The sequence below is a fragment of the Ptychodera flava genome, chromosome 18 (genome assembly GCF_041260155.1).
Source record: "Ptychodera flava strain L36383 chromosome 18, AS_Pfla_20210202, whole genome shotgun sequence".
Classification (NCBI taxonomy): Eukaryota; Metazoa; Hemichordata; class Enteropneusta; family Ptychoderidae; genus Ptychodera; species Ptychodera flava.
Window position 1 is genome coordinate 19,062,325 of NC_091945.1, and position 27,654 is coordinate 19,089,978.

A 27,654-nucleotide genomic window follows, 5' to 3' on the forward strand; every position below is an offset into this window, starting at 1 on the left:
GGTCTGAGCTATGATAAACTCTTTCCTGGTATAGAGTTTGTCATTTTCCACACCTGATCATTCGAATTCGGTACTGACACTCTTAACAGTTGCTGTGACCTCTGACCGCCATGATTCGGGTTGTGTGAAGACGGTGAGTCCTTCTCCAAGCGAAACGGACATCTACACATATGATTAACCCGCCTCAACTTTTAACACTTTGTTAGACTTGAACTAGTGTGCGTGTGTTCGTGTGCATGCATGCACTGTTAGTATACTAGTATGTGATTTTATTTTGAGCCGTTTTTGAGACAGTTTGTACACACGCGACACTAAGTCTCCGTTCTGAGGGCATTGTAACTAGACTAGTGGGGACTTATGCCCCTTGCCGCTGGTTTCGAATATTAAATTTTCTGATACCAACCTCATTACTTTATTATTATGGTGCTTGTCTTCGCTGTGTATAAATGAATTTGATGTCTGTTGGTCCACATTTGTTTAGCAAAGTGTCAGTTAATACATTTCGCAGTGGGAGGCGATATCAGTGGGTTGATCACAGGAGCAGTACGAAGTCACATGGGGCAATGACGTCATGCAGCCCGGGGGGGGGGGGCTCAACTAGTGTCTAGTGCATGATTCAGATACAGTGTCATTTGGGCTAAGTGCATCGAACATCTTACATTCGAAATTATCTTAACTTTTAATGATGTATTTTAGTTTGAATACCAGCCACATGAGCGCCCGAAAAGAGCGTTTCTTTTTGCAGACATGTGCGCGCTCTGTCCCAACGACAATAATGTTTCACAATCAGAGTTCCACTCGTCTTTGAAAATGTCACAGATGCCCTTCACACTTTCTGCTAAATTACAAAGCCATTAAAAATAGATCGTTTCTTCCATTTCTGTTCATTTCTTTTTTGTCACTTTGTCGAATCTCCCTCGAGTACGAGACTTGACTGGTTCTCTATTGACAATCAAGGCCCGGGAGGATCATGTGCACCAGAACTGAGACAACAAAGTCGAGATAATTATGAGAATGGATTATTTCCTTATTGATTGGTATCCGCTTTCGACGTTTCAGGCCGCTGCACAGAACGCTTTTCACAATCTTGATTGATATCTCATATTTGGGATTATGCCTTTCGGAAGACTTGTGTCAATTTTCTTCCTTTTCGTGGTCATTTCTTTTTCATTTTCGGCGGAGTTCTTCATCTGGTAATTGGAGACACGCACGACATGTTCAATCTCTGGCAAGCTACTGTGTGTTGAAAAGGCGCCATACTTGCACATACCATAATTTGCAAAAGCTATGTTCTGCCTAAATCGCACCTAACAAAGACACATTTACAGTTACGGCGGGGTGTCATAGTGCGCTAGATAATCATTTTTGAAAGTCGATGTGTAGCGCATTTGCCAGTCGCATGGACCCTCTTACCCCATTGAGGTAGCATGCGCCTCGAAATTGAAAGACTTACATTTTTGCTCAAACTTTCCGTAAGGAAACTGTCAACGATTTACCTTTTGAAATAAAGATAAAAATCAGGAATCACCCTGCAAATGTGGTACTTCAGAGAAACACGCAATCATATAATTGCTGAAACTTGAAATTCAAAATGGCCGCCATCCCTTGTTAAATCTGTTGGGAAAAGTGATGTTTCGATTTTCACAAAAATAAGCAGGTGAAACTGTTATTTATTCCATGAGTTTCAAAATGAGCCCCAATAAGTAGTAGGCTAAAAAGTATTGTAAACATTTTAGCGTACAAACATCTGTCCTCAAGGTGTATGCTACCTTGGGGTTACTACAGAATGTCACCAACGCAACTATTGGAATTGATAAAATCGTATTTGTGAAGAAACGTACGTTTTGAATGCATTTAAAAACAAACTCGTTAAATCAACAGCAACATTTACTTGGTCATGCTGATAGAGAAATATTCATGATGTTCTCTGACATAGAAATGATTAAACCGCTTGAGAAATCGCATTTGAATCCCCATATATTTTGAATGTAGATTGTATCTGATTCGGTGGAATCACATGCAGATAGAGTTAGTCCGAACAGATCGGTTATTAAATTTTAGCTAATTGATAACCGTCGTTGTGGCGTTCCAGTTTTCCATCGGTCGACGCTCTTGGGGACGAGTGCGATCTCACAATATCCCCCAAAGGCCAATTTAATATGTGTTGGTTTTCCCCGAACAAACACAATCAAGATGCTACGCCATGCATTGCGTGAACGGTACACCACAAATAACTAATTACCAGAAGTATTGCTGTTTGCTTTTGGATTTGGCAGCGCCTGATCGTGCATCTCGTTATCCGACTGATATGCCCACCACTGCGCTTAAGTGGATTTTAATTAAGCGGATTGAAATCGTAGAATGTCAATTTCACTTTGATTTATTCCCGCGAAGTCAAGAGCTGGGTTTGAAGGTAATAGCGTATTTCGAATTCGCCCTGTTTTATGTAAATCGCAGAAAATATTTTAGACAGTCGAGTCTGTATCTGCACATGTTTATAATCGTTGCACGAATTTTGATCCATCTGAATGCACTAAACTTACTTAGGCCAGTCGTCAGAACTGCGCGTATACGATTTTCTTGTTTGCAAACAATGTATTTCATGCATGATATCTGGATGCATCAAGTCAACATAGCTGCAACATTTAAATTTTACGATAATCATTGTTAACAATCATGTATTAACTTTCATCAATCGCCAACGTACCCTAGATACAGTGTTTCCATCGGTCATGGTGGTGGGGGGGGGGGTGCCTGGCAACCTTTGAGCAGTGTTCCGACGACTGCCTCCCTTTAAGTAAGCAAAGAAATAACAGATGGCTGAAATTTATAGATAGGAAGGTAAGTCAATAGGCAGACACATGTAGGCAAGTGCGGCTGCAAAGTAAAAACGTTGCGAAACAGATAAGTTGGTAAGTCTGTAAGCTGCAGTAGGTAGGCTTGTATACAAGAGTTGCTCCAAGCGTCACAACGTACATAAAATGGCAGACTGGCGACAGCGTTTAAAGATGAGTTACTGGTTTCAAATTTTGAGTATGTATGTATGTATGTATGTATGTATGTATGTATGTATGTATGTATGTATGTATGTATGTATGTATGTATGTACGTATGTATGTATGTATGTATGTATGTATGTATGTATGTATGTATGTATCTATGTATCTATGTATGTATCTATGTATGTATCTGTAGATCTTAATAGATATAGCTTGGCTTGTCAGTGTGTACATAAATGGGAAGACGGGGAACTTAGTGGTTTGGCGAGGGTTGGGGAGGCAGGGTGATCACCGTAATTTAAAGCGGGAAATTCAGAGGATAAGTCAACCTCGAAGCAGAATTGGCAGAAATGTGTCCAGGTGGGTGGAGGAAAACGGAAGCCTATATAGTCGCTGTAAGGTCTACGGAATCAGTTGAAGTAACGGAAGATGCAGTTATATTACGATGAAATATAATAGTATATTGTGAGCTGAGGAAACTCGATCTATTCAGACCTGATCAAAAGGAAGGGCATTCCTGTCAACGCTAACGGCATAAGACAATATTCTCTTTTCAAAATCAGCTGCCTTTCCGTGTGACTAGAGGAGAATAAACACAAAATAACTGACTGAATTTTCCTTAGAAGTGAAAGACCTTGCCAAGAAACTTCGATATAGTTCAACGCCCTCGGAATTGCACATGCCACTGCGCTTGTATTCGTTTTCAGAGGGTTCAGTTTTGTAGTGGGAAAATAAACAGAAAGATAATCGAAATTATATTAAGAAATAGCAATACCGGTATTATTACGACCATATATTGACATATACTAGAAAACTGAGATAAAAGACAGAAAAAGAAGACAGAAAACTATCAAATATGGGATAAACTGTCCGTAAAATCTTCAGTTGCCGGCGAAATGTTACAAACTACAGACTGAGCATTGTCACCATGCCACCATGATTACGTCACAATATAGGAGGAGGATAGTAACCTTTGTCTTTGCTTGTTTCTGTTCTCCCTGCTCCCACTTCATCCATCTCCATTCGCCATTAGCAACGACGCCGGTGCCCTGACAACGGCTTGCTAGGATAGCCAAGAGATGAGTATCGAAGCGTCCTCTCTGTACGATTGGATCATAGTTTTGGATATTTCGAACGATTACTGTTCCGCGGTCATAATAACAGGCAGCATTTTCAACTCAGAACTCAATTCAAGAATATAGCGGGGATTTTTTTCCAGTGTTTTTGTCGGTGTTTTAGTACAATTATCTGGCTCAGTTGACTCCGGTATCTTGTGGACATCATACCTGATCATATCATATCATATCATATCATATCATATCATATCATATCATATCATATCATATCATATCATATCATATCATATCATATCATATCATATCATATCATATCATATCATATCATATCATATCATATCATATCATATCATATCGTATCGTATCGTATCGTATCATATCATATCATATCATATCATATCATATCATATCATATCATATCATATCATATCATATCATATCATATTATGTCATATCATATCATATCGTATCGTATCGTATCATATCAAATCATATCATATCATATCATATCATATCATATCATATCATATCATATCATATCATACCATAGCATACCATAGCATACCATAGCATAGCACGTATATCATGTCTTATCATGGCATGTATATTAACTTATGCCAGCCAGCTCATACCGTGTAAAGTTGGACTTAATATGCAAATCATATGCACACGCCATACCACGTCGCATCATTAACGCATCACATGCTTGCTTAATCACTTTATTCTAAGCTTGAAACGGCTTCTTGTGCCAGTTATGCCTTGTGTACAATACCCTCGCCGTTCAAAATGTACGAAATGGTGTTTACTTGTACGATTGAGACGAGGGATAGAGGCTACAGGCGTGTGCGGAGGTAGATGCATTCCATATACATTGTAGTGATTGGACGTTTCCAAAATACGAGACATTTGATCGCTACTCCTCGTTTCACTCTTCCGCCAAGACAGACTTCGCCTTTTCACGCGCCGATTTATCCGAACTCAATTTACGATACAATTCCCGTATTACCCAGCTTTACATCTTATATTTACAGTCGCTAATAATGACGCCGTGATGCCTCCAGTAAGGTGTGAATCAGGAGAAAATTCAATTATATTATTCCGCGTCGTAAACCATGCAAGCACAGCAATCAATCTTTTTGGCAAGATTTGCTACGCTAAGCTAAATCTGTCGAAATGCATTTTCCCACGCAAATTTGTCATACTTTCACAGGAAGGTGTTTCTCTCGCTGCCGAGTCGTTATGTATGCTCTGAGACTAATGACGCCCATGTATAATTTAACCGATTCAATTTTCCAGATTGTCCGCCTCAAGTGATGTGTATTTACAGTTTATCTATTCAATGAGTTTTTCACTAGTGTAATATCTGTCGATAATCTGATTTTCAAATGTTTTTTTGTAAGCCGCAAAATCAAAAGCATAAATGTCTGTAATCATACCGACCTTTTTGGGGGAGGGCTGTATATTCAATAGAGAGGGTGATCCTTTTTCCACAAGACGAACTTATCGCATATCACCGGCACGAAACAACGACTTCTAATGATCCTTCGTTCTGTACTATCCAGAGGCTAACATAGATTATAGCTCTATCTTGATGCTGTTTATCATGATGCTGCTGCATGCCCTGCCATCGACCGCTTTCTTTGTAGGATCAGAGTATTTTTAAGGCAAGAGATTTACAAGATGATAGAATAATCACTTAACTCTTGAGATATTTTTCCATAAAAGGAGACAAAACAAAGAAAAACAGATTCTGATATTCGATATTAGTATCAGAGTGTAATTTGTTTTGGGAGTGCTCATCCTAAGACTGTTCATGTCTGCAAACAAATGTTATCTATATCTTATACGCACTTTATATATTCGGCCCTTCCACTTCATAAGCTAGACCGAATGATGTCGCATTCTTTGAAGGTTTTCAATGACCGGTGTATCAATGCTTATCAATAGTGATCTGAATGCATTGTCGCCGGTACAATTACCGGAACGCATGCGACTGAAATATCGTAAATTCACGGATTCCAACTTCGAGCCTCGACTGGCTGTGGAGTCGTTTGGAATAAGTCCGCTATCTTCAATGCGGCACATGAAAGACGCAGAATCTGGGGCTATAAATACACACAACTGGAGAAAGTTAATTAAAGTTCTAAAATGTTGAGCCTATTGACGATTACAACGTCAAGCACACCTGGCGCAGTCCATGCTCATCATCACGACAGACATAAAAACCCGTAGAAATGACCACAACACGTGAATAACAAACAAACTTCAACAAACAGTCATTAAATATTTGTCGTAGAGTACTTCATGTTCAAATGTGACAACTTTCGTCGTGGTGTTTTTTGTCCGGTGTTGTAAGAACAGCAAAAAAAGAAATTACAAAAAAATTAAAATTCAATTAATTCAATCATGATGAACCTAATCATACTTCTCAACACCCATTGTGGAGATTTGTCATTTGACAGTGATATTCTTGTGCAGTCATCCTGTTGATAATCAATGTTCACAAATTTCAGTTGCTAACTTTTACAAAGTTGAATCACCTTTCAAATGTTCTATCAGCTGTCTATCGTGCGGCAGTGTATGCCCAGTCACATCCATCGTTGGTGTTTCTACCCAGAGATTGTCATTACCAGCTATGACTGGCAAAAATGGTGCTAACAACTCATGCGACGGTTTGGATGAATATTGTCAGTTTTCTCAGACGCGAGTTTCAAATGACAATTATGAACGTCACGAATGAATTGTTTGAGCAAATATCAAACAGACATTATTTTGCTCAGTTTCCAAACTTAGCTAATTTTATTCATCACCAAAATGACCAAATCATTATAAGATGAGGACAAATTCTGCTGAGACATTCCTTTACAGGTTACTGTTGCGGTAGCAGAAACTGTCTCGAAACACATATCAACGGAACTTCAGACATATAATGCCGGCGCCAGTGTACAATTCTCGCAGGTTTAATCACTCATTGAAAAGTGTTGAAAGGATCCTTCCGTTATGCAATATGGAAACGCATATGGCAACGGAAATTACTATTTCTGGGTGAAAAATAATTCCCCGCGGATGTGCATCAGATTGTGGACAGGGCTTATGGGCCTCGCATTGTCAGGGATCACTCCGGGGTGTCCCTTTTCGGCGTCCAGTTCAGGGTCGATAAGCTTAGCCGCTAAGTGTAGGATGGCGAGGAAAGCCCTCAATTATTGTTCACCAAACACCAATTACCCATTGTACACCCAACGAATGTGTGATTGACTGTAGCGAGCTCCTTACTGACATTTTTTGAAACGTTGTGAACAAAGGAAGCCGATATCAGCGGGATTAGTATAGCGCGGTTGAAGTGAATCCCCTATAGGATTATAGGCACTACAGTTAGAAAACATTACACGAGCAAGTTACCTGACCCACACCCTCGAATTTCAAATTGTATAATCAATTGTACTGAGTTTGAAATAAGTTTGTATACATTCATTACGAGAAGAATTTTCTCATTGACAAAGTTTTGGAGATGTAGTGGTAAAATTCTTAATATTATCATATGTACTCCGCTTGAATTTGATAGAGTCTTTTTTGAAAAGGAACCCTGACATAAAATGCAATCCCCTCTCTTAAGCCAGTTTTGTGAAACGGAAACGTGGAGCAGGAACGTTTATCCTCGGAGAATAAGGAATTTGATACTGCATGTATTCAGCAAATATACTTAGTCTGACATGGTGGAATGATTTCCAGAAAGGCTTGGTGTCTAAGTATTTTTTCACGAATTTTACACTGTAGTTATTTTCCCGTGGATTGCTTTCTGTTAGCAATGTCAGTGGCTGTTATTTTTTCGTCACGAATCTTCCTGCTAAAAATAACCCACTCAGTTTTCCCCGCAAAGCTAATCAAACAAAACTTTTGCGCATTCGTCGGAGCGGTCACCCAGGGTCAGACGTTACTCGGCTTTCCGTGTCGCGTAAATGGTACCGATTCGTCTTTGACAAGCACATGACCGCCTCATCGGGATGCGGCCTTTCCGAACAAGCAAACGAATACTCCGTAACGTTAATTGGTGGATTTCTTTCCCTTTTGTGCGCTGATGCTGACGATAACGAATTTTCGTAGTTGTTCAGCATCGATGCGGTGACTGAGAGACAGTTCACTCGCTCATGGCTTCAATTTAACTACAGTGCGGCATATCTAGATATATAATTGTAAACCTTGCTAGCAGTCCGGGAAAATTTTAATCATTGCTGATAAAATATGACGGAAAACATTTACAGATTAAGATTTTAGGTAGACGTATGCATAGGTAATTCACAAAATTAATTGTGACAGCGCACTGGATAGTAGTTGATCCTCCTTTGTTCACAAAATTTACCAAAATACAAAAAAGCTGGGGTGCTCCAAGTCTGTTAAGGTAGTATGCGCCTCGAAAGTGAACGACTAAACCTTTTGCTAAAACTTTCCTTAAGGAATCTTTTAACCATTCTCCTCCAAAATCAAGAATAAAAATCGGGGGTCACCATGCAAATTTTGGTCCAAGAGGAACAAATAACTCGAGATTTACCGATATTTAAAATTCAAAATGGCCGCCATCCCTGTGGTAACTCTATGGAGAAAAAATAAAATTTTCGATTTTCGAAACACTAAGCCGTTGAAAAGCCTTTTCACACCAAGAGCTTTAAAATGAAACCCCATAAGTGGTAGATCAGAAAAGAATCGAAAAAGTTTTAGAGTCCAAATATCTGTCCCCTTAAATGAGGATGTTGCTTAGCAAACAAGTATATAGACAGAATGAAATAAATGGACGGTCGATCGACGTCTTGCGAAACAAAAGGAAACCTACAAAAAACTGTAGAATATTTCAAATTTGCCGAGGTGAACTACTCGGTCTTTAGGAAAGTGTTGATAATATTTCGAGTATAGTGCCATTAGAATGTGACTCAGGTTGCCATCAGGAAACACCGAGAAATAGAATTACCGCGTAGGGGCCAATGAGATTATCTTATGATATCTCCACGTCCTGATTACACACAAAACGTTAACCCGCGACAATTGAAAGCTGTGGCCTCTGGGTATATTTTCCTTCGCGATGACCACTGACAAGCCAAATCCCCAACACGAAGAGATTTTAGACAAGACGCTTCAAAATTTCATCTAGACTTTTCAAGATCCACCAAACACATTTTCTGGCTACAAGGTGAATCATTTTCTCGGTCTCCATTGTCAAATGCAGACAGTCTGTCTGTCTGTCTGTCTCCCTGCCTGTCTGCCTGCCTCTCTCTCTGTTTCTCTGTCTCTCTGTCTCCCTATCTCTCTCTCTCTCTGGGAAATGCATCGATGAAAGTACAAGCTAGGCTGTCCAGTCACCTGATCGAATGACGTAAGGCTGGAACATTATCAAGCTTGTCTATCTGCTCGTCAACACCATCTGCATTAAATACTCGAGGCACGTCACCATACTATAGATACAACCATGCCGAGGAGATACTGTGTTTTAAATGTCTACTCTCATCGAATGGGCATTTATTTATCAAAGATGAAATTCGCCGATTCTGAAATCGTGACGACCTTCTAAGAAAACCCAAGAACTTTCATATACTGTAAAAAGAAACCGTTTATTCAAAGGAATATAGACTGCGCTCCATTTGTAATTACTTGCTATTTTTGCAATCACGTTCAGCATTGATGCCAGAACTCAACTGAAATACCATTATTCAAGGAAACTCTATTCCCGACAAATTTATAGTCTATACACGCTGATCTGAAGATAATACTCGACTTCGAAACACGACACGCCGTAAATTTGGCCCGGGCATAGGGTATAATGTGTAAACACATTTGTAGGATGAATGTACACGCTGGTACATTATGCAGCAATAACTCTCCGATTCGAAAACACTCTCATGGGTTTGACAACAATGTAAATTCGCCTATGATTACGAGTTATACTGCGGAGAGCTGAAAGGTGACGGTAGGAGGTTCAGCCAGATATTGGAAACTACAAGGGTGGAAAGCAACCGTCAAGCGGCGTGTCGTATATCAGGAGCTACACCATAGCACCGGCAAAGGTGCCGTATTACGGTACCCTTCAGCAACACCTCTTTACAAGCGTGTAGTACTTTCATTTCGTGTTTGAGTGTCATTTAATACGAGCTGAGCACGACCAACAAAGAGTGGGATTGATCGACATCTTTACAATACACCGAAGACACGGAAGAAAACTCCGCGTTCCGTTTAGATTAAGCAACTACTGAAACACGATTCGCCAACCTGGCTGATAAAGTTAAGTCGAGGAGTTTTTATAAAGTATCTACGTCAGCCGGTGACTGAGATAAACTTGCAAAGAGAAATGCCTATACATATACACGTAGGTATACGTTGGTACGTACTTGCGTGTGTGCGTGCACGTACATAAGCACACACATATATACATACATGCATGTCTACCTACCTGCCTGCCTGCCTGCCTGCCTGCCTGCCTGCCTACCTACCTACCTACCTACCTACCTACCTACCTACCTACACACAAACACACACACACACACACATACATACATACATACATACATACATACATACATACATACATACATACATACATACATACATACATACATACATACATACATACATACATACATACATACATACATACATACATACATACATACATACATACATACATATGCAGTTCCTCATTTATTCATAAAGGTTTGGAATAATACTGACTTGTCGTAGACGAGGAAGCATGTTGACATTTAAGACGACATCTATGACACTTCAATATCAAATTTCAGTGAGCAGGTTTTAGGTTACATGTTTTTGATTTTTTCCATTGCTTCGGGGGTGGTGGTGGGGAGTCTTATCGGTTTTTAGTCATCGTCGCCTTCTGATTTTGACGTCTTATTATCGTAGTGCAAACGAGGTTTCCTTCATTGAGTACTTCATTCAGATTTTAAAAAGTGATTTGTATCCGCTACCTATGAGCTTTGCCGATCAAAGGATGCGTGATTGGCCAGAATGATGTAAATCATGATAAAAAAAGAAATCAGTTTTATATTTGTCGGTGCCGTCTACACGTTTGTGTGTTCCTTTCATTAGCGGAACAAAAGTTTGCTGACAACTTCCCGCGCTTATTAAGTACACATTGGATGAGGCGATTGATGCGAGTGAATATGAATCGAAAGCGGTTTGTGAGTGTCACTGAGCATGACAAATTGAGCGTGGTGAATCCTTTTCACAACTTTATCAGTGATTTATGGGTGTCATTACTATCAGCCGGTGATTTATCAACATCTGACATCCCTGTCTTCTTCCGCAGTATTTCGTGAAAATGACTTAAAGGAACCGAGCGAAATGTGTTTTTTTCGGCATATTTTAATCTTATTTCGACTTGTTAACTTTCGCGGTATACTCTTTACCCACTGTTTACACCGACGGGTATTTGTATACGATGACATTTTGCTCAATCACGGCCTGTAGACAAGGGCTAAAAAGTGCACAGGGAAATCTTGTCTCGACAACCGTCCCTGGAAGATAAGTCTCAAACGAAAAGTTGTCATTCTTGCAAACAAGTTGTCACAAAGGCTTCATCATTTTCATGTGGAATATTAATCGATTGATAACAAGCTTTCACAGCATTGGTTCAACATTTGATGCTATTGAAAAGACGCAGTTGCCACGTATTTGCATAGAAGAGTCACGTGACGACATTGTCCCACCGATTCATGCTTCCCAGACACCCGAAAGGCAACCGACTGCTGCAATATTCAGCTTGTGAATAATCTCCAAACTGGCCTGGAGGATATAACAAATTAACCATATACGGAATTCTCGGAACCTTTTCATGTTTTTCCTGCGCTCAATGAACAAAATGCAACGTTTGCCGTTTCGTCGTCGCAAACATCAAATGTTAATGTCCCTGTGGAGTTAAGCAGCCACTTTAAATTTCAAACGTAGTTTATTTTCTTTAAAGATCACCGATATCATAAATGCGGTTTAGACCATAAATATTTTCGCTTGGATAAAAGGTACCGCTTGATATTTCCTTGAGCAACATGTAAGTCCGAGAGAAACTTTTTTATTTCAGAAACTTATTATCTTAGCGGAAAGGAAACCTTTTCTTGATGGTGTACCAAAGTTGTACGAGTAAGTTATCACATCAGCCGCACTTTTGATGTGGCAGCCACCGCGCATGCGTCACGATAAATCATGCTGAAAAGGAAAATTGCGCTGTAAAAATTACCAAACGTAAATTGTTAAGAAATGTACTCCGTGTTTATTCGTTCTAAAGTTCCTGAAGCACGTTTACATGCTATAGGAGAGCTTCAACGGCAATACATTTGTATCTTTTTTTTACTTTACGTTTCCACGAGAGCAATGCAGTTATACAAACTGTCTAACCAGCCATTAACCCCTATATGTAAGCTACAACATTTTTTCGCCACTTTTCCTTCAAAGCTCCTGAAACTTCGCTTAAATCACAGAATATCCTTTTACTCTTTTCTGTATTCTAAGTCTCACGAATTTTTAGGTAAAAGTATCGGTACCCTTGTAAGTTAGCCCATTCGAACTAAGACTTTCTTTTTTAGGTGTGGGGTGTATCCCTGCATGATCTCAAAGGTCACCGGAGAGTCAGGGATAAAAGGGTAAACGTGTGAGAAATTTAAGCAATGCCTTTTCAGTTGTACAGGTGCAGAATCTACCGAATCAAACAGATCAAGTCTAGATAAAATGCAAACCAAGCCCTTTAAAATGTTCTGAGAGCATTGACCTCGAGGGCCCGGAAGACGTTAAAGAAATACGGCTTGTCTATCGCGAGATACCGCCGTACGCGTGTGTTCGTGTTTTGAAGTGCATGATGGTGAATATTGAATGAACGCATGACTACGGTTTACGCTCAATCTCTGTAGCCCGTTTCAGTCAATGCTGCCCAAGATCTAAGCAGCAGAACACTCGAGTACATTATTGGGAGAGTTGTAACTGACGGCGATGGGTGATGTACTGATTAGTTTTCAGAGTCGGATAAAAATAAAAAGCTCCTCGTCGACTTAGAAATATTTCGATAGTACTAAATCTGCTAATATGGTATAAGTTTATATTTGACAAACAAATTACAGAGCAATAGAGACATGTATGTATGTACGTGTGTGTGTAAAACAACCTGATTCGTATGCAATGAGTCTATAACCTTAGTGGTTCCTGAATTTCAATCACCTCTCTCTCTCTCTCTCTCTCTCTCTCTCTCTCTCTCTCTCTCTCTCTCTCTCTGTCCATATGCACCGGCATGATGAGACTTCATCCGAGTACTTTATGAATTTCACAGTACATCTGCCTTTTGTTGATACAGAACCAAAGCACACAATCATTGATATGTTCAACTGAAAACTTTACAAAGCTAAGTTCAGAAAATGTACCGTGTATTATGAAATTTTGCACATATGGCATTTGTCAAAACCGATGAGTGCAGATGCCACGCAATATCATGTGAACAACGCATACTGTTAATAATCTTTGCAGGCTAACTTTGAATTTATATAACTTGATTATAGCATGATTCTCTTGAGCTGGAGATAGATATCAGAAACAACACTATCTACATTAAGGCCTCGAATATTGACCACTTTTCATGTACGTAGAAGAGAAGTAAGCCATCTTTTTGTGTGTAACTCGAAATTGTGTCTCTTGCTGCGATCTATTCACGTCTGTAGTTCCATTGCGCATGCTTCGTCCTTTTTTTCCCAAGCATTGAGACGCTGCAATTTCAGTCGTTATTTGACTGTCAAATCAGTCAAAACCACTGTTCTTTGCGTTCTTACATTTCTTGCTAAGATGGAAACCATTGTCACATTCCCATTCCCTGAAGGACGGACGTACGGCGTAATAAAGAGCACCTTAGCGTGAGCATACAGAAATCTCTTTCAATAAACCACAGCGAGCGAAAATATTTTCAAAGTAAAGCGTAATTTGAAACTACAGTGTAACGCTATACGCTGTAGAGCACCTCGTGGCGCTAGAACTATCGTAGGTTTAGATTCCAATACTTTTAGTAACCGCACGCCCTCCGTTAAGAAGACGCACCAGTCTTTTCTTTGAGAAAAAAACCGAATTTTCACTTTCATCTCGGCCCTGTCGTCGGCTGTCAGAAACCATCAGCCGTAACGATGGCAGAGCGGGAAGATGCGAATGCTGTAAATGCCCCTGGTGAATTGTAACCATTTGTCGAGCGGTACGCGTCTACGTCATTTCCTGCGGCGCAATTTGCATTAACTTTCTCTCTGATTCCATCGCTCACCGTGCAGACTCCTTACTTATCGCCCCAACGATGAAAATATTTACAATTCACGTCCATTTTGCGCAGCTTGCTCGTTGTTGGTACGAAGCAGCGGCGACAGTAATCTACTGTTCTCTTTCCCGAGATTTCTTACAATTTTCCAGAATTAGCTGCATCATCAATGGTGATGACTGCTAGTTCTATAAATCTTCCCGCGTGTATCTTTATTGAAAATCTCCCTCTTTGAATTTGTATTCAGGCCACCACGTGGCTACTACACCGTCCAATTAGCTCTTACTCGACTCATTCGCGTCTGTTGAATCTCCTATCTCTCCCTACATCACTTATTTCGCACTGGACACGTTGACCGTTCTTCGAAATGAAGAAAACGGGCAGCCAAGACCTCTTTGGCGTCCGATTTCGTACTTTAAAACATAGCACACGGTTAAATCATGATAAACAGACGATTTTTAACCGACATTTGACGTCGTATAAAGAGCAAGGCAGAAAATTGCACATTGGCACACTTTTGACCAGGAAACTCGCGGTCTTTGGTCTGTGAGAATTACATCAGGTGACTGCAATGATACCTGATGGCTTTCATGGCTGATGGCCAGCTGATGAACCTTGGCTCTTTTTCTTCTCATTAACAAGATATATATCTCCTTGCTTTATTTCAATGTCTCTGGTTTTACATCGTCGAATCACCATAATTGTTCAAACAGAGAAAAAAACGCTGATGTTTGATGTTTTGTCCGAAACTTAACAATCCACCACGCTTCCAACTCTATCATATACAATAATATTTAAACAGCTCCGTAGCCTATTACAATGACGCAATGACAGACGAAATAACTGAATGACGTCATAACTGAATGAGGTCGTCAGGTCCACCTGTGACGTGTGCTATTTTGAAAGTGGTTAGAACTTCTTACGTTTGAGATTTTTTTTTCCGCAAATCAGTATCAACCATTGTCTTCTCCTCTTATTAATCAACTTGCCAGGAGCGTGTATGCTTTTCGTGGCTTCTCTTTCGCTGTGCAGCAAGTCCGCTTTTGTAACGGGCAATGTCATTGGCGGCGAATAAATTTATGTCCGGACTCAAAATTCACATAGACAAAATGGCGGATATCCTGCTTATGTGCTCACAATGTTACTAGATTTTGTGCCGCTCATTGTGGTTCTCTACACGAACTGCGATGCTAGAGATGTTTCATCTTTAGAAGCAAAGAAAAATCCACGGCCAAGACCGAATATTACTGAATCTATACCAAACCTTTTACAATTTAATATCATCCTCGGGAGACACTTTCATTTATTTAATATGCAAGAAACCCTCTTTCGGACGAACATACAACTGACGAAATACGAGCTAAAATTCCGCGGAACACGACTGAGACTGATTTGGGATAATCGGATCTTCATATTTTTTAAATTTCTTAAAAGTGTTAGATTCCATATGGCTAAATGCTGCAATATTACAAATTGCTCATAAAAACAAGTGTTTAATTTAAAAAGAACGCAGATGAGCTTACATTTGCAGATAAAACCGACATTACTTCACTATCCAATTATTCCAAATTAGTTCCAATGCGCGCACCACTGAAAATATAAAATTGTTTTGTCATTCAAATTAGGTGGCTTTAAAGTTTCAATTTTAATTTGAGAAAAAATACGGTCCACATCGGCCGCGCTTGTTCCTTTCGTGGAGGATTTGACTGTCAACCCGTACTGATTTGTTGCGTAGAAATATGGTTACGAAGAAATTATTAAAAAATCTGCCATGCGTTAACCCCATTGTTTCTTCTGTTTAAACAAAATCGGAAAAAGTACAGAATTTCCATTAAATGCTAACTATTGAAATCGCTTGGTCGATAAACGAAGACATGTAACACACTGAAAACGATTGTACACACTGGGCCATTTCGACTTGCTGTTTTCCCGATCAATGTTTTTCTTTTTACAAAAGCGAAAGTTATTTGGCGTAAACTATCACAACGATTGCCTTGGTTTTCCGGTATTGATCGACCTTTTTACATTTTAACCTTTTCGCACAAGAAGTGACTAGTTTAGTAAATATTTTCCTTTGTAAAATTTGCCTCCAGTATTCAACAAATAAAAAAGTGCGATTGAATCATTACCAAACGTCATTCTTATTTGAAAAGTCTTCAATGCTTTCGCCCTCTCAAGTTCCAACAATCCTAAACAATAATGAACTTCGCACCTGACACAGAGAAAAGGTTAACTGTACAGTACTATCCTTTCCCAGCAAAGTAACACTATCAGAAATCGTCCATCACCTTAACGGGCGATTCAGTTTCACGAAGTTTCATGAAGTTAAATTTGTCTCGCTACACGGATAGATTTAAGAGCTGATTAATATCAAAACTTCCATTCTCGAAAATACGTTGGAATGAACTTCAAGGTATGGCCAAATACCAGTGCCTATTACTGTGAAAAAACTGGACAACGACAACCTATACATCCTATTATTGTAATTACTTAGGCTTTCATAAAAATGTAAGTATTAAATAGCGCAGTCTTCTCTGTGTCATCAAAATGGTGTAGTTAGAAACGGTATGAGCCGGAGACAATTTCCCTTGCAATGAAGAAAAACAACTTTTATCGAAGAGTTGCAGGTAAGGATAGACGAGAAATTGAGAATATTACACATATCGTTGAAGACGAACAAATTTTCATTCCCTTGGCCGCGCTTGCGCTGATACGGAAACACAAAAGGTAAACATCTTTTGATAGGTTGACTTTACACCATTGGTGCATGGGATTTCTTCTGCAAATGTTGGCTCGAACATGTAATGGAACGTCAGTAGTCAAATTAGTGTATTGCATTTCAACTGATTTCTTTGTGAAGAGAATACCTAAGCCTCTGTCATCGTAACACGACTAATATTAACCACAAACAGCTCGGCATTGAACCATTGTAGGTCGACCAACAACCATGCATTATAGATTTAAAAAAAACGCATTAATATCTTCGTTTGGTAAAAATGCGCTTCGAACAAAGTGATAAAGATGGTGCCCGTAGAAGCACAACAGTCAAAACATTGATAACTTCGCCGCATTGCCAGCATTAAAGTTTAATCTAAGGTACAAATTCAGCTTCCCTGAAGAAATCTTAGGTTTTAAGAGATGTTCAGAAAGACGAAAATACACTCGTGGGATTAGCAAGCGGGCGAGCTATGTAAAACTTCTATTTCACTTTGTTACTTCGTAATTCTCACGAAAACACACTTATTGTTTCTAGAAAGTACCGCTTCGGGCGTTTCAAATTTACATGCTCTTTGGGACTCACGTGTACTGATCGTCTTGTAAGACAGATAACCCAAATAAATTATACCTGCCATTGATGAAATATTTTCATGAGGCCAGTTTTCAAATCTTTATGACGATCTTGCTTTATGTTTTTACTGAAAATTTGACGCTTACAGTCTTGTATCTAGAACACGATTGGAACTAATTTGGAATAATTGGATTGGAAACATTTCTCAAGAATTTTAGAAAATTGTCGAATATTACACCATATTTGCTTACCATCTTTAAGATTTTATTCAAAATTTACGATGCTGTTGAAATGTTATGAGTCAGAATCAGTGCATGATAGTATCTAATGCAATATTGTTCAAAACATAGGAACAATATTCAAATTTGAATGAAAATATGAGAGTTTGTCTGTAGTTTCTTCATTTCTGAAACAATAGTAATAATCTCAGTTTGTCACTTTTCCTCGACCAAAATGAAGCTTTTCGATTGATTCACAGTTAAGTCAGTCAGGGTCATTTAAAATGTGCCCTGACTCAATTTAATGTTTATGAAGCCTTAAATTCAGAAAAAAGTCAGGGGCATTTCAAAAGTGCCCTGACTCAAAAGTCGTCAAGTAGTGAAATGTTAAGCATTTTGTCTAAATTCTTCAGTACATTTACACAAAAATGAACTTTTTTCATGAAAATGAGTCCGATGAAAGAGGTATGCAATTATCGTTGTGTTTTCGTTGTTTTGTTCGATGAGAACAATATTCCAAATTTTACACTATTCAATAATTTTGTAAAATTTCAGCTGTAAAAATTTCGATTTCGTTACATTTCCTTAATAATGACTCTCATCTAATTTTCCCAAATAAGTTCCAATCGTGTTCTAGATGCTTTAATGTGAGTGATATTTGGTGCAAAACAAGGACTGATCCCTCTCGTTCATCGTCACGAATGGCAGCGCGTTCGCTAACAACTCTTAACAACTCTCCCATGAAAATAAACGATATTTCTAAGGTATTAAAGTGATTTTATGATGACGTGTTTAGGCATCAGAAGAGCGCCACTCCGTGACCCTGAACATTTTACGACAATTCTCTCGTTACCACGGTGAACACTAAAACGGTCGTCAAATTACCCTGGGAGTAGGCGAATGACAGTTCCTTTTAAAAAAGCATAAGATAATCGGTATGTGCAAATCGCAGATCGAGTAAGAAATATCGCGGACATTGATCCGCTGGTGTCGCAAAGGAGTAAACGTTGACAACAGCTGTCCTGAGGAAAAAAAACTGGCAAACACCATGCCAGGTGCTGAAGTGATCATGAATCGGCGTTTGTTTGCGCTGCCTCAATACCTGGTGCGTCAAATTTTGTCCCGGCAATTACGCTTTAGACCGAGCGAGAACACGTTGTATACATTGCCAATCACGGATCACAACACTCCAGAGCGCTGTCAATCATGGGTAATTTCCTCCGCTTAAATATGAATGATGAAGTCTCCTTTTTGACTTTTAGCACATGGAGATGTAAGCTTTTAATGATACGGACGTTGTCAAAATGATGCAGCTAATTTTTGGTAATATTAGTGCACCACAAATATGTGCCTATTAATAATCCTTCCACCAAACAATGGTTAGTTTGTCTTTCAACCGGAACAAATGCAAAAGGTATTTACCAAAAATCGAAGTTAGATTGCTGTCGCTACCAGACCGTAACGTGGTGATTAGAGCCGTGGAAAAGATTCTATCTGAGCACTGTTCACTCGGGCTTGTTGCCGAGAGTATATGCTCGCTTTGAGCATCCCAAGTTAAAAAAATAGGTGTTGTAATCTAGCATGAAGGGGTTTCCCAGCCCCGAGGCAAGGCGATCATCGAGTACGTTTTGAAAAGACAAAGCATGTATCACTGAATCCCCGAGAGCTAATTCAGACACAGCGTGTAGATTATCGCAGGGCCTTGTCACGTTTAGCGGACGAATTGAACAAAGTTAGGCAGTGGCTTGCGTAAGATTCAAGGCCGAGGACCGTAATATATTTTATCGTGCGTTCGGAGCAGAACGGCGAGACCAGTCTGGAAAAGTCGGCAAATAGATTTCAAATGCAGCCGGCAATCGCCCCCGGCATTATTACATCACACGGGTTCCTATCACTGGTTCAGTATTTGCATGTGATATTTGATGAACACTAAGTTTCCGGCAAACTCGCTCTGTTGATTTCTAAAAATACGAATAACAATGAAAAAGCCTTTTTCTTTAATAAAGCCTCTTTTGTGTTCCGTAGCCTTAGCAACCAAACGGCGAGTAGCAAATACAGTGAACATTTAGGCGAAACAGAGCCGGTGAGAGTTGACTTGAACATAACTTATACTTTTATTGTTTTACAAAAAAAAAGCCTATGGGGTCAAGTCCTCTATCTTGCAGCAGTTTCAATATTGCCAGTGTTTCTTGTACTGTCCCAGATGAAAAAGTATGGACCACTGCGAGTCAATCCATCAGCTCATGAACGCAACTTTCGAGGTCAATGTGCGCCAGTGTTATTGCCAACGTGAGCGTAATATTTCATTTGATCATACATTCTATGTTGATAAAGTACAAACATCGGCAAGTAGGGACACCCTTCAAATCACAAAAATAAAATTGAAAAAAAAGGAACAAAAATACGCTTAGTCCTTTGAGAGCAATGTCTTGTATTGTGTTTGGTGTCTTAATCTGTCATCGTTACGAGGATGATGGCACTGTGTAACGCTTGGAAAAGTTGATAATATCGAAAAGCGGATATCACTTGCTCAAGGGATGTGCCACAAGGTCTCAGGAGGGGTGGTTTAATATGAATAAAAATTCAGAGAGAAATATGAACAAAATCCAGCCCCGCTCTTCTTCCGAATAAATCTCCACATAAATGGATATGAGAAAGTATGGATTTCGAGATAAAATTATGCACGCTCTCACTAATCAGAAATATATCGAAGCTGGAAAAGGGAAAATTGCCTATGCTGGGTTTGACTTCATCACTCATGACCTAAACGGTACATCCCTCGAAGGGCCCTTTTTTCAAAAAATGATTTCACATTTCATTGTTGTATAAGAACATAGTATACCGAATTGGTGTTTGTTGTTTTGTCTTTATAGGCGGAGTCTTGTTTTGTTGTATGCGTCAACTTGAGTAAGTAATAATAAATTTCAAAGACTTATGGTTCTGTGTTTCAGTTCTGTAATAAGAATAAGAATGCATCCATTCAGACACGTTAAACGTTGAATTTTCCCCGAAAGCCTGTGCGCTGTTTGCTCCACACACATTTGCTAAGCAGAAGTGGCCAATACCCGGTTTTGGTGTCACAAGGGCGCGAGGGGAGGGGGGGGCGAGGGGGGATGCGAAAAATCGCCGACTCTGCCATCTGCTTTCGAGAAGTCGCTGATCGTGATTGCATTTGTCTGAGAATATATCAAGGACCGGTCTCACAGCCAAGTAAAAAGCTTCTTTGCTCTGAAACCCTGCCATCTGGGAGACGCACTCAAAAAAGAAATTACCGACTCGCCGCTACTCTTCAAAATCGTGAAGATTCCAAACTATAGAAGATCAAGAAGCACCGTTCGCATCGCGATGTATTTACACACTAATAAAATCACGTGACCCACCTCTCTTTGTACCCTTTCAATAAGTATTTTTTCCCGAGTTTATGATAAGTTATTGACGTCTTCGCATCATGGCGTCGAGTTAGACCCGATGTGTTCAGCTGTGAATAGCTCGGCTATTGAGGGAACTGGTAATGTTGGATTAACGTTGAAAAGTGGATTTCAAAGTCCCCTGCAATCATAGACGAAATTAAACTGCCTCCTGCCACAATGGGCGATTTTTTATCACGTGGCGTCAGAAAAATCGTCGACAAAAGATGACTGTCACGGGAGTGCCAATTAAATTGATCGGAATTTCAAAGAGCGTGCGAGAGAACCCGTCAGAACACACATTCGCAAAGCATCACGTGTCGGCCCTTCGCGCCGAAGAACCAGTAGCGATGTGCGTCGGTCACATGATCGACGCATTTTTCGGAGTGACTCGATTAACCTCCGTCTTGCCATGGTTGGAAGAGGAGGGGATAATAATTGTATTAGCTGACTCTACGCTACTGTTGTAGGGATATGTTTGCTCGCGATTAATTACGATTTCAAATTTGCTTTGGGATTTATCCGCAGACACGCTAGCCCTCGCTAGTAATGTAGTTACATAAATGAATGGAAAAGCATTGGAGTTGTATTCCTGCGTTGGGATTGATGATTATCGAGAAAACACATTCATCAGAGAAGCAAACACGGCTGACATACAAACTCATTCATGTACTATTAAAAAGGACGACATACAAGGTTAAAAGCTTTCAAAAGAACGAACAAGGGCACAATATATTTCCATCCAGCGCTAAAACGCGTCTCAGTGACTTGTTACTATTATTACTTTGGACAATCGATATTAAAAGCTCATAAACAGAAAAGGTTCAAGTTCAGCAGCCGAGGAAAATATCATAAATTGTTATTTCTGTAGAAGGAGAGAGTCAGCATCGAGGGTGTTGGCGCCGATTTGATTTGAGTCAGAAGATACACGGGGAATGACGTTTATGAGGAACGCAAATTGTCACACACTGCCGTGTAAAGGGAGAATAGCATAGAAGACCATTTTGGTAAAGGTCGAGCGTATTAGAGGAATGAGAAGCCCTCACAGCTCTTACCGCCGTCTCTTCAAATTTCAATTTCTGTCACAGTGGCGGATTGTGATTCGCTCGGGAAGAAGCGAGGTAATCACGCAGGTACACTTTGGTTTGAATGCCTACATAATAGCGGCGGTGGAGCGCGTGTCAGCACTCGGCTTATCACATTCCCTGAAGTGTCACACTTTCCACCGGCTTCTAAAAAGTTGGGTCAATTTTGCTGTCACATGGAGTCGCTTCTTCGCCGTAGTCACCCCAGGGACGCGTCAGAGAGCGGGCCCGCCTCGGCTCATGCCGTACTTTCGCGGCAGTGTGCCCGTCAGTCCGCATCCCGTCAGACGGCCCATTATCGCATGATACCCGTGAATTTTCATTATCTTTCTAGTTCCGTCCATCGAAAGATGACACCCAGCTAAAGTCTCCAGTGACTGCTTGGTTCACTGACTCGTGCACGCATTTCAGATTTCAATGCCCATACAAATACCCACAATTGATTAAAGGCGTTCAGAAAAAATATGTAACCGGGGGCAACCATGCAGAAATAGTGGAAGGCAACATTTATTTCGTCAAAAATCGTCACTGGACAACGGAAACCAAGTTACCCCGCAGGACATATTCACATAGCAGAACCAACTCCTTTATGGTAACTATCAGTTTGACTACGTCAGTAAACTGAACAAAATGAAATAAGCTTTAACGGCAAACGGCTTCCTAGAAAGTATCTTTATATACAGTCTTCACAACACCGGCAATTTTTGTTTTATAACGCATAAATCGTGATTAGATACGAGCTTGCATCGATATTTCAACCGATAATACACTAGATATCAACCCGGGTACTATAAAATGTAACAAAATAGGGCTCTTAAGATGTTATCTTGATGATATTAATTTTGAGTATGTCTATTGATTTATAAACCCTTGAGTACGCGCTCCTTTTTCTATATCTGTCTCCCTTTCCCTCTGTGGCCCGTACATACTATTTCCTTTGTTCGTTATTATCTGTCGGTCTGTCTATCTCTCTGCACTTTATACACTCTCTGCACTCTTTATACACTTTGTCTGTTTGCGTCTGTCCGTCTATCTGTCTGTCCGTCCGTCCATCCGTCCGTCCGTCTTTATACCTGCAGGCCTCCTACTTTTCTATGCCTGCCTGTGAAGCTATGTCAGCCAATGGTGTCTATCTGTCCGACTGCCTGTATAACTATCTGTCCGCTCCTCTTCTCCTTCTATAAGTCTATGCTCGCGCCCGTCTGCCTGCTTCTCTCATTGCCCCTCCCTTTGTCTCCTTATCCCTCTGTCCGTGTTACGGTATTTGTGTCTGTCTGTCTGTCTGTCTGTCTGTCTGTCTGTCTGTCTGTCTGCCTGTCTGTCTGTCTGTCTATCCTGCCTCTCCGCCTTTCTCCCACCCTCCTTGCCTCTCTCTCTCTCTCTCTCTCTCTCTCTCTCTCTCTCTCTCTCTCTCTCTCTCTCTCTCTCTCTCTCTCTCTCTCTCTCTCTCTCTCTCTCTCTCTCTGGATCTCTGAGTAATCTTCCCATTCTGTTGATAAAATGTCGAAAGTTTCGCGTCTGAGGTATTAATTTGGAGAAATGACTATGCTGTCCCCTCTACTACAACGTTATTTCGATGACCACTCAATGCAAATTATGCTGCACATAGACATCTTACGAACCATCAGGCGGTTCCATCTCGTTGAGCGATGAGGGTAGATCAGAAATTTTAAGAGTGTTCCATGCATACAGCTGTGCTAGCCAGCTTCAACACCAGGAATTCGGCCAGGTAAAAATGCTTTGATATCGATGCAATCTGAGAAACACACTCAAGGCTTTAAACATTCAGCCTTGGTGTGGCTTTTGCGGTCCAAATTGGAAATACAGATTCGACTTACGTGTTGTTATTCGAACGTGCCTTTCTGTAAGATTCGTACACTTTAACTTAATCCGCATGAAAGCCGTTACAAACACACGATTTTTTTTTCATGGAGTTGTCAAATTAGAGCATCGTTGAGAAAGGTTCGGACGGCCGGTGACGGATTTCTCTCACAACGTCGATAAAAAAGAAAGTTGGCTTACCTTGACCGACCTCTGCGTTTTATTTGGCGCGGCAAGTATTCCTAATATTCCGGGCAGTTGACTAGAATCGATTGGCCTACACTCCCCTCTTTGCGTGCATTATATGCCGAGGACTAAGTGGTTAAGGTTTATATAGATTCTTGCAACTACCCACACATGACTACAAAAACTGTTAATAAAAGCCGCTTTCGAATCGGGGCGTGGTCTGCCACACCATATATGGGCATGTCACTAGCATAATCGCCATCACTCAGCTGACAGGTCCGCGTCATATTTTTCTTGTGACACATACTCTGAGCATGTCGTTCGTAGGAGGTACAAAAGCCAGAGCAGATACTCATCCAAAAATGAAAAAAAAATGTAATCGATTTTTTTTGCAATAATTGACAACATATACGAACTTTCTTCGGTAACGAATCAAGGGCGTTACTGACGTCATCAATGTGGTACGTAACAGGTGGTCGTATGGCGCGCAACCCCAAAGTTTCGCAACAAATCAAATACCATCCCCTCGGGTTGCCATCAACCACGGATTAATTTCTTATTATGAACAGACAGAAATCAAGATTTCATCGCCAGGTGATAATACATTTGATAAATATTTCATTTGGTCGTAATCTCCCGATGGGTGAGCGATAGCGCGACTCATCAGGGCGGGTTTGACGAATTTCACCGGCGGGTCTACGAGATAACTTGAGATATTACACTGGTTTATGATATTATTACCCACAGAAAGTTGAGCTAATGAATATTTCAGTCACGATACAACTCTAAAACACAGACAAGGGGCACGGAAATCGGAAGAATAGGGTAGTCTGCATGCAAAATAAAATAAATCATAACAGAATTTCCATAGTTTTGTGGTACTTTTTTCTAAAATAACACATGATCAACTTTGCAAAATCGATGGATTTTTCGGAGAAAATTGCTTTTCTCGAAATTCACGTTATGAAACTTGCTGGCCTTAATTGAATTTTTGTAAGTGCTTTTCACACAAGACATCTAGTACAATTTATTTACAGCTGTTTCACTTAACGGTAACTATGATGTTTTCCATTGTATCTGTTCCCGTTTGTAAAATTTGGTTCCCTTTTCTTATCCTAAAACCACATCGAACTGCCCTGTATTCAGCTTTTGACAAGGCTTGTCTTCAGATAATGTTCATATTGAATGTAATTGTTCATAATGCTTGAATTTTGGCCCGGACTAGAATTCATTTGTCAACAATGATATTTTATATTTGTATACAATGCCTTGTCGTTTGTAAAGTTCTCGCCCCTCAATGTGGCGGGAAAGTGGCAAAGCTGACACTGTGTATTTCAGCATTTGTCCGGGAGACGACAAAGTGTTATTGTTTTCCAGGACAATTATGGTGAAAATATTATTAATTTTTCAGAACTGTCGACGTCCTTTTGACAAACCTGTATATTGTCATAAATGACGGCGTTTCTTGGGAAACCGGTTCGTCGAGCAGAGAGAGACAATCGATTGCTTATTCATACACGGCTTATCGGCAACCTCGGACAGAACGGAAGCAACCGGACGCGTGTGTGTGTTGCCCGCAAAATTTGTCGACAGGGTGGCGCCATCGTAGGATCTGCAGTTGAATTAATTAGCGAGGATGAAACGGCGGTGATCGCGAGTGCGTTTTTAAAACTTTATCAGGCCCTTGAAATCAACGCAGGAGGCACGCATCCTCACATCCTTAACGTAAATGGGCCGGTGTGAAAGCCTCCCGAATTGCAAAATTAACCATAAGTGCACAGAGCTCATTGCTCGGTGGGCAAACAGTGAACTTGAAGGTTACGTCGTTCCGAAGCCATTATGTGTTCGGGTCCAGTTGACGTGAATGTTTTCATGGTGTGCTTTTTTGAGGGCACGAAAATGGTCTAAAAGCCTTCTAATGTCTCCTCTTTTCAGATTTCATGAGAGACATACAAAAAACGTCTTAAAATTTGGCTAAAATGTAACTTTTGAGAACATTTTAACAATTTTAGCATAAAACAACATTGCTCACCTTTTTCAAAAAATAAGAAAGTGCTTTATTGATACTCATTTTGATGTGTGCTATATTTGTGACCGATTTTACGACATTTTAAGTAAATGTCACTCGTAAAAGAAGCTTACTTCGGAAGACTTATTTTATACGTGAGAAATTCAAACTCAATAAGCGTGCGCATGGAATCTTCTAAAAATAAAAAAAACGTGTGCGCATGCGCGATCTTGTTCCATCGTGGCAATTTGCGATATTGTGGTGATATTTATTCTTACACGGAAGTTACTCGAATCATTTATTGTTGTCGTGAGTATGACAGGGTCGATTTTTGCAAAAGCTTGATTCAATTCAGGCCTCTGTTAGAATGGGTAAACATTGGTAAATGAAGCCCAACAATGTTTAAAGTTCTGCTGAAGTCCTTGCAGAACAGCAATTGGTTTTTAATTTCATGATACCTGTACAGTACAAGCACTTCTGTTTGTCCGCCTTGATATGCAAATAAGCATCATTCAGTTGAAAATAAGGAAGATCTATGAAAGACACACACAAGACCATCTGACCTGTGACCGATCGATCGTGAATTACCCAAAATAAATCAAACTCTGAACATTCCACAGTTGACAAACACGGTCGTTTGATTTGCTGATAGACTCTGCCGTCACTATATGGCTTCCGTATGACGTCACTAAAGGTAAACTCAAACGGTCACAAACGTGGTCCGCTATTATTTGTTCTTGTCACTTTATTAGAGATGAGAATGTGTGTGCATGCCTTTATCTGTTAACACAGAGATCTATATTAACTGACCGAATGAACGCTTGGGATAAAAAGGCGACAACAGTATTGTTCAGAAAAACCGGAACTACACGAAGACAAGTCACCCTGGGTCGAGCACTGTATTAACGGACCAGAAACGACCCGGCATTGGCATCCATTTGAGCGCAGGGAAAAGTTGAAGATGAAGCATTTAAGTTTAGATCCTGAGCTCTCAGTGATGGACTTGTGGCGAAAATGTCAAAGTTCATGCGGCCTAACGGTTGCCGGTCTATCGATCGCCTCAAACTGATGCCTGAATACGGCCTGGTTTGTGCGGATGTGACTGTTAGAATACTAACAGAGCATAATTATCAGAGCAAACTGTCAGTACCCCCAAAAGCAATCAGTCAACAACTGCAGTGTGTATTCAGAAAATATTGTCAGTAGCTTCATGATGTTTAACTAAAGGAAGTCTTACCAGTGTAACTCGTCGGTTATCGCTCATTTCCGAAAGTCTGAGACATTTTTTTATGAAAGCT

At 40.2% G+C, this 27,654-nt stretch overlaps 1 long non-coding RNA gene across 1 annotated transcript in view; it reads right to left on the reverse strand.

Annotated features, from left to right (window-relative positions):
• Window positions 1–24,519, reverse strand: part of LOC139117074 (uncharacterized) — a 42,970-nt gene extending 18,451 nt beyond the window's left edge. Inside the window, exon 1 of the long non-coding RNA XR_011548452.1 lies at window positions 24,364–24,519. This is a non-coding gene — a long non-coding RNA (uncharacterized lncRNA). The remainder of the gene's footprint in view (window positions 1–24,363) is intronic.
• Window positions 24,520–27,654: the final 3,135 nt, after the last annotated feature.